The sequence below is a fragment of the Cebus imitator genome, unplaced genomic scaffold, assembly GCF_001604975.1.
Source record: "Cebus imitator isolate Cc_AM_T3 unplaced genomic scaffold, Cebus_imitator-1.0 Scaffold293, whole genome shotgun sequence".
In the NCBI taxonomy this organism is placed as follows: domain Eukaryota; kingdom Metazoa; phylum Chordata; class Mammalia; order Primates; family Cebidae; genus Cebus; species Cebus imitator.
In genome coordinates this window covers 1,554,624-1,563,593 of record NW_016107608.1, presented here as the reverse complement: position 1 = coordinate 1,563,593, position 8,970 = coordinate 1,554,624, and positions in this window count along the sequence as shown.

Below are 8,970 nucleotides of genomic sequence, written 5' to 3'. Positions count from 1 at the left end.
TTTACTTCCAGTTATGTGGTCAGTTTTAGAATAAGTGTGATGTGGTGCTGAGAAGAATGTATATTCTGTTGATTTGAGGTGGAGATTTCTGTAGATATCTATTAGGTCCACTTGGTCTAGAGCTGAGTTCAAGTCCTGAATATCCTTGTTAATTTTCTGTCTCATTGATCTAATATTGACAGTGGGGTGTCAAGTCTCCCAGTATTATTGTGTGATAGTCTAAGTCTCTTTGTAGGTCTCTAAGAATTTGCTTTATGAATCTTGGTATTCCTGTATTGGGTGCATATATATTTAGGATAGTTAGCTTTTCTTGTTGAATTGTTCCCTTTACCATTATGTAATGCCTTCTTTGTCTCTTTTGATTGTTGGTTTAAAGTCTGTTTTATGAGAGAGTGGAATTCCAACCCCTGCTTCTTTTTGCTTTCCATTTGTTTGGTAAATATTCCTCTCTCTTTTTATTTTGAGCCTATATGTGCCTTCGCATGTGAAATGGGTCTCCTAAATACAGCACATCAATGGGTCTTGACTCTTTATCCAATTTGCCAGACTGTGTCTTTTAAACGGGTCATTTAGCCTGTCTACATTTAATTCTAATATCGTTATGTGTGATTTTGATCCTGTCATTATGATACTAGCTGGTTATTTTATCTGTTAGTTGATGTGGTTTATACATAGTGTTGATGGCCTTTTCAATGTGTTTTTGCAGCGGCTGGTAATGGTTATTGCTTTCTAGGTTTAGTGCTCCCTTCAAGAGCTCTTGTAAGGGCAGGCCTAATGGTGACAAAAATCTCTCAGCATTTGCCTGTCTGTAAAGGATTTTATTTCTCCCTCACTTATGAGGCTTTATTTGGCTAGATATGAAATACTGGATTGAAAATTCTTTTCTTTAAGAATGTTGAATATTGGTCGCCACTCTCTTCTGGCTTATAGGGTTTCTGCAGAGAGATCCACTTTTCATCTAATGGGCTTTTCTTTGTAGGTAACATGACCTTTTCCTCTGGCTGTTGTTAGTATTTTTTCCTTCATTTCAACCTTGGTGAATCTGACGATTATGTGTTCTGGGGTTGCAAGGTGTATCTTGTGGCGTTCTCTGTGTTTTCTGAATTTGAATGTTGACCTGTCATGCTAGGTTGGGGAATTTCTCCTGGATAATATCCTGAAGAATGTTTTCCAACTTGGTTCCATTCTCCCATCACTTTCAGGTACACCAATCAGAAGTAGATTTGTTTTTTTCATGTAGTCCCATATTTCTTGGAGGCTTTGTTTCTTTTCACTCTTTTTTTTCTCAAATCTTGTCTTGTAGCTTCATTTCACTGAGTTGATCTTCAATCTCTGATATTCTTTTTTCTGTGGCTATTGATACTTGTTTATGATTCATGAAGTTCTCATGCTGGGTTTTTCAGCTCTATCGGGTCATTTATGTTCTTCTCTAAACTGGTTATTCTAGTTAGCAATTCTTCTAACTTTTTTTCAAGGTTCTTAACTTCCTTGCATTGAGTAAGAACATGCTTTATTAGCTTGGTGAAATTTGTTGTTACCAACCTTCTGAAGCCTACTTCTGTCAATTCATCAAACTCATTCTCCATCCAGTTTTACTCTCTTGCTGGTGAGGAGTTGTCATCCTTTGGAGGAGAAGAGGCATTCTGGTTTTTGGAATTTTCAGTCTTTCTGTGCTAGTTTTTCCTCATCTTAGTGGATTTATCTATCTTTGGTCTTTGATATTGGTGACCTTTGGATCGGGTTTTTGTGTGGATGTCCTTTTTGTTGATGTTGATGCTATACCTTTCTGATTGTTAGTTTTTCTTCTAATAGTCAGGCCCCTCTGCTGCAGGTCTGCTGGAGTTTGTTGGAGGTTCACTTCAGATCCTGATTTCCTGGATAAGAAGTTTTTCCTATCAAAAGTTATATTTACATATCTATCTTTATGCATTTTATTTTATATTTAGTTTCTTAACACATGTGGATTATTTTTATATCTCTCCATGTATGAGATACCAGTTCAACTTTATGTGTTGCCAGATGGATGGTCAGTGGTTCCCACATTCTTCATCAAATAAACTATATTTGCTGATTAATGAAAACCACCTTTGTCAAATAGTGGATCTCTACTTATGCTGTGATGTATTTCTAAACTACTAGTTTTGTTCCATTGATCTATTTTTTTCTTCCTATGACAATGAAATTGAATTGCAGAAAATGTATAATAACTTTTAATATCGGGTAGAATGAGTATTCTTCCATTACACTGTTTCTTTAAAAGTTTCTATAATTCTGCTATACTAACTTTAAGATACTTTATCCATATCCCTTTAAAAAATCTTTGGGATTGAAACTACAAAAATATATTAATTTTGGGGGAAATTTACATTTTAAAGATACTAAGTTTTCCCATCTAAGAATATAGTATAGATCTTCATTTGCTTGTTTGGGTTTTGTGCCCTTTAATAACAAGCTTTTCTATGTTGTTCTTCACATAGGTCTTGAATTTTTTGTTAAATTAACACCTTAATATTTGATAGTTTTTGTTGTCATTGTAAATGTATTATTTTGTACTATTTCAATTTCAAACCACATGGCTAGTATAAAAAAAGCTATTGATTTTTGTATTATATTTTGCATTTGTCCTCTTTACCAATCTTTCTTCTTAATCTTAGTTCTCTTACTGAAGAATTTTGTTTCTGGTTTTTATTCTTTCTTGTTGTATGTTTAAGGGGCTTGAAATGTGCATTAGGATTGCTATAGAAGAAATTCATAGAGAAATGTAAATTTACTATAATACTATAGCAGGTTAAATAGTATTTTTAAAGTGAAAAGTTGATTTGTTTCATGTTTCTGTTTGTTTGTTTTTTAATCCTTTACCTCCCATTTGAAATATAAAGTACTGGGCTTTTGGATTTTTGGATCACATCATAGAGTTTCTTCCATAATGAAGGGAAGGTACCTCAGGAAATAATGTAGAGGCAGTAAAAGGGAACTTTATTTCTTTTTTGTCCTGAGATAATTATGAGTAGAGACAACTGAAGATGAGACCAAAGTTGGTGAGATATTGGATAGAATATACAGATTCATGAGAACTTGTCGGCTTGAAAATCTTAGATGGGGAGGACCTAGCCGTGGTCCCCATTACTTATCTGAAGAAATCACCATACAGAACAAATCCATGCTAACATAGGAAGCATGGTCAACCACAAAGAGAATCTATTTTGTAGTTTAGGGGGTTCCTTTGGTCGTCTGTAGCATGAGCACGTATATGAAAACCAGTAAGAATCCTATGAAGCTGTAGTGGAAGCCAGGTGTCATTATACAATAGTTCTTGGTCATGCAGGTTTTCTTCAGAAGCAGAGCTAAACCTGGTGCTAGATGAACTGTTTCATAGAAACTCAAAATATCTTAAGAACTACTGAAGCCTAGCAAAGGCTTACCCAGCAGAGATGAGCCACAAGATCTGAATCAAGCTGAAAGATAATAGACCACAATTTTATAAGTCAAAGAGAGGCACCTAACACTCAAGGATTAGATAAAGCCTGGCAAACACTGGTGGTCTCAAGTTGGCACACATGCAGAAATTAGCACAAGGTCAATAAGGCCCTCTTACACACTCAGGCACCATTCTAAGGGAACATAAGAAGAAGGAAATAAAAAGATTAGGCTATATCTAAAGAGAATATTTAAATTTTTACTTTATAATTAGTGTAAAAGAATTTGACTAAAATTAGATTTTTTTTCTTGCCACTGTTAAAGAAAGTTTTTTCCCTGGACACTTAGTAAAAATTGCAAGAAATATTTTATTCAAGACTTGGAGTAAGGGTCAAAACTATTGTAATAAGAAGAGATTGAACTCAACTCTGAATACAAAAGAACACATAGGGATTTAACGCCAACTGCAGGTTGAGGGAGTGAATGGAAAATTACTCAGAGGAACTTTGTTAGGTATTGATGGTGGAGGAAGAGGGGTTTGATTGAATATCAAAGGTAGGGTATTCTTGCTATGTTGGCTTAGCAGGATTCTTTGTTAAACTGACTTAGCGGAAGTTGGCAGTAATGTTGAGTTGACAATGTACAACCTCACCTGCTGATCCATAGCAATTTTTTTCCTTTAATGTAAAACAGATTTCTCTGTTTTGTTGATATAATGTTATTCCTGTAATTATACAAAGCCCTCTTTTAATCATTCTCTAAATTTTTAATAAAAGATGACATAAGATCCTATATACTTTTTTCTAACTTAACTTTAATTTTTAAGTTTTACATACATAGTTTAAAAAGTCAAATAGTTCTTGGCCAGGCGCGGTGGCTCACACCTGTAATCTCAACACTTTGGGAGGCCAAGGCAGGTGGATCACAAGGTCAGGAGTTTGAGTTCAAGACTAGCTTGACCAATGCAGTGAAACCCGTCTCTACTAAAAATACAAAAATTAGCTGGGCGTGGTGGCCGGCGCCTGTACTCCAGCTACTTGGGAGGCTGAGGCAGAAGAATTGCTTGAAACCAGAAGGCAGAGGTTGCAGTGAGCCGAGATCGCGCCATTGCACTCCAGCCTAGGCGAAAGAATGAAACTGTTTAAAAAAAAAAAAAATACAGTTGAAATAATTGTTTTTCTTTTAAAGCTTAGATTTATTTAGAATTCACAAATGGGAATCTTAGGAATTTCTTAGGAACGTTGTGTTCATCATGATTATTTTGGTAAACATTCCAAATATTCCATTTCTTTTTCTGTTTTTTTTTGTTTGTTTGTTTGGTTTGTGAAAGAAACTGCTTTCTTGATTTTTACTGACCTATTCTTTCTCCCCTTTCTTTTTCTCTTTTTTCTATAAATTCTTCTTGGTGCAATTCAAATAGCACCTCCTCCTGTAGCTAGTCACCTTCCCTTTTTTGGTTTGAATGTCTTTTTTGGCACTTACTTCATTATATTACAACTGTTTATGTACTTGTCTCCTCTTCTACCTTGTGAATTCATGAAGGGCAGAAGCTGAATCTGACTGACTTTTTTACATACAACACTAATACATGGCTGGGCACAGAAAAAGTGCTCAAAGACAATTTTGTATGTAAGTGCTATGGAATAAGCAGAAATAAATAAAAAAATATTTGTGATATTTACAAACGATATCAAGAGATGACACAAGTAAGCCAGTTTACTTTTTTCCTTTTTGTCACAGAAATAGGATCTCCATATTATAATTTTTAAAAAATAATTACAAAACATTTTCTCCTTCTGTATGTTATTATTTAGTTATGTGGCTATCTGCAAAGAAAAAAGAGACAATCGGAAAAGATTTAAGAAGGAGATGGAAAAGAAAGTGATCAGAGTGCTGGGAGGCAGGGGTGAGACGAAGAAGCATGGATTGTGGTCTCACTAGGAAGAATTTTAGTTTTAAATTTTTGTACTTTTAATTTTTGAGGATGTATAGTAGGTATATATAGATATATATATTCAATTTTTGTGGATAGTAGGAATATATATATATATATATATGTAATATATGTATATGTAGTATATATATATTCCTACTATCCACAAACCCCTAAAAGGAGTGCAGACATCTCTTTAATATACATATATATTTCTACTATCCCATTAACCATTCCCACCTTCCCCATACCCTTCTATTACACTTTCTTACCTCTGGAATACACACACACACACACACACACACACACACACATTCTTACTATGTACACCTCAAAATTAAAAATTATATATATACATATATATGGTGCATGAGATTGTTTGATACAGGCATGCAATGTGAGATAAACACATCATGGAGAATGCATTGGCCATCCCCTCAAACATTTGTACTTTGAGTAATAAACAATCTAATTACACTCTTTAAGTTATTTCAAAATATATGATTAAGTTATTATTGATTATAGTCACCCTGTTGTACTATCAAATGCTAAGTCTTATTCATTATTTCTAACTATATATATATATATATATTTTGTACCCATTAACCATTCCCACCTTCCCCATACCCTTCTATTACCCTTTCTAACCTCTGGTAACCAACCTTCTACTATCTATGTCTGTGAGTTTAATTGTTTTGATTTTCAGATCCCACAAATAATTAAGAACATGTGATGTTTGTTTTTTTTGTGCCTGGTTTATTTTCCTTAACATAATGATCTCAAAGTTCATCCACATTATTGCAAACGACTGGATCTCATTCTTTCTTATGGCTGAATCCTACTCCGTTGTGTATATATATATACCACATTTTCTTCATCAATTCTTCTGTTGATGAACATTTAGATTGCTTCCAAATTTTAACTTTTCTTAACAGAGCTGCAACAAATATAGGAGTGCAGACATCTCTTTAATATATTGATTTCCTTTTTTTTTAGATATATACCGAGAAGTGGAATTGCCAGATTACATGATAGCTCAGTATTTATACTTTTGAGGAACCTCCAAACTGTTCTCCGTAGTGGTTGTACGAATTTACATACCCGCCAACAGTGTACAATTGTTCCCGTTTCCCCACGTCCTCACCAGCATTTGTTATTGCTTCTGTTTTTGATATAAGCCACTTTAACTGGAGCAAGACGATATCTCATTGTAGTTTTGATTTGCATTTCTCTGATTATCAGTGATGATGTTGAGTACCTTTTCACAGTCCTATTTGCCATTTTTGTGTCTACTTTTAAGAAGTGTCTATTTGAATCTTTTGCCCATTTTTTAATCAGATTATCAGATTTTTTTTCTATAGAGTTGTTTGAATTCCTTATACATTCTATCCCTTGTCAGATGGGTAGTTCACGAATATTTTCTCCCATTCTGTTGATTGTTTCTTCACTTGTTTGATTGTATCTTTTGCTTTGCAGAAGCTTTTTAACTTGATGTGATCTCATTTGTCCATTTTTGCTTTAGTTACTTGAGCTTGTGGGGTATTGCTCAGGAAATCTTTGCCCAAACCAATGTCCTAGAGATTTTCCCCAATGTTTTTTGTAGTAGTTTCATAGTTTGAAATCTTAGATTTAAGCTTTTAATCCATTTTGATTTGATTTTTGTAGATGGCAAGAGATAGCAGTCTAGTTTTATTCTTCTGAGTATGGATATCCAGTTTTCTGCATACGATTAACTGTCTTTTCCTTAATGTATGTTCTTAGCACCTTTGTCAAAAATGAGTTCACTGCAGGTGTGTGGGTTTGTTGGTTTTATACTTAATCCAACTATTATTTAATTATGTCAACTCAAACCTAAAGAACTCTAAGGAAGCAACATATTACTAGTGAATAAATAACTACATCTCAGTAGCAAAGGCTATTTATAAATGATAGATTTCATGTCAATGTGGCATTTAAACTGGAGCCAAATGACTATGAGTAATATTATGGAAGACTTGGTCTAGATCAATTGTTTCCAAACTCAGGTCCTTATTGGTGTCCCTTGGATTCTAAGGTTTTGAGGGAGGGGGAGCTGATGAGGAGTTTATCATCCCCTTTAATTAGAATAGTTGTACTTTTATTAGTTTTATATGTTGAGGTTTCAAGTAAAGAAGTTAAAGGAGTGTTTCACTGATTGAACAACTTTTGAAAACTGCTAGTCTATATTACATTGCTTCTCAAACTTGGCTGTGCATCAGAATCCCCTGGAGAGATTCATAAAAGCACTAATTTCTGGGTATTTTTCCATACCTACTAAATCTAAATCTATGGAGTTGGATTGTAATGTCTGTATTTTTACCAAGCTCCTCAGGCAAGTTTTATTTAGCTGGCTTTGAAAGTAATGTCCTCTAAGGATCTTTCCAAGTTTTGTTTCTGTAATTCTTTTTAAATTTAGATGGATTTATAACAAGAAAAAATATTCACCATCACAGATAGTATCTAATTCCATACTTGTGGATTATCAAGAACGCTGGATTAAAGAATAAAAACAACTGGATACCTAACATCACAGTAGCCTAAACTTGGTTTATGGAGTACAAAAAAATGGATTGTTTGAGTAAATATAGAAATGCCTAAGCAATACACAATCATATATATATGCTGTATTTAGAACACTGAGAAGGAGAAATGTACACAACAAGTAATTTTCACATCTAACTGTGCTGTCTTTTCAAGGCTGGAATAGAGATATACAATTCTGGATAGAAAAAAGTCTTTAATGTTGGAGTAATTAACTTGATCCTAAGAGTCTGGGGGATCATGGGATTTCATTAGAGTATGTGATAGTGGCTTGCTAATTATAAAAGCTACTAGGAGTTTATGGTTCCTACTCTAAATCCTCAAAGCTAGAATTTCCTGGGTGAGGGGTACATATATTTCAAATTTTGTTTCAATGACAGACTTGTCAATAGTTAGCTGTTTATTGATGATATGCTGCAGGGGTGGTCCAAGAGCTAGTTTTCATTAATATTCATCAATACCTTGAGTGAAGGAAAAGCAAATTAGCTTGTTATGTTAGCAGAAGATTCTGAAATGTGATGTGGAAAATGGTATCAGAGAGCCAAATTGCACTTTAAATAACCATGATAGGCTTATTTGATAGTGTAAATAAATAATCCAAAGTTTATTCTTTTTTGTTTTTCATAGAATATCCTGTAGAAGTAACAGTGGACTAACAACAACAACAGAAACTCTAAAAGTTAGTTCAAAATGGAAAAAGCATAAAAGCAAAGGCCACGATTCACTATTCACCTATCTGCTTCCAGCCTCCCTCCTGACCCAAAATGACAGGTTAGCAGCGTCCGCAGCAACCTGGCAGCCCGTGAACAGAGGCATAGCACAGCAAGTCTCTCACTTTCAATAGATTTGATGTCAAAAATAAAGAGTAATATGATAATAGCAAGAAGGTGAGAGCAATACAACAGGGCTTAATGGGTGAGTGTTTTCAGGATATGGGAAAAATTGCCACCTTTTAAAGATGTATCTGTACAAATGACACCTTCAGAGGAGCAACTAAAGGTTTTAGAATGTTAGGGGTTTATGGGCACATCTGTAAATTTCAGGCATCTGTGGCTGCCATA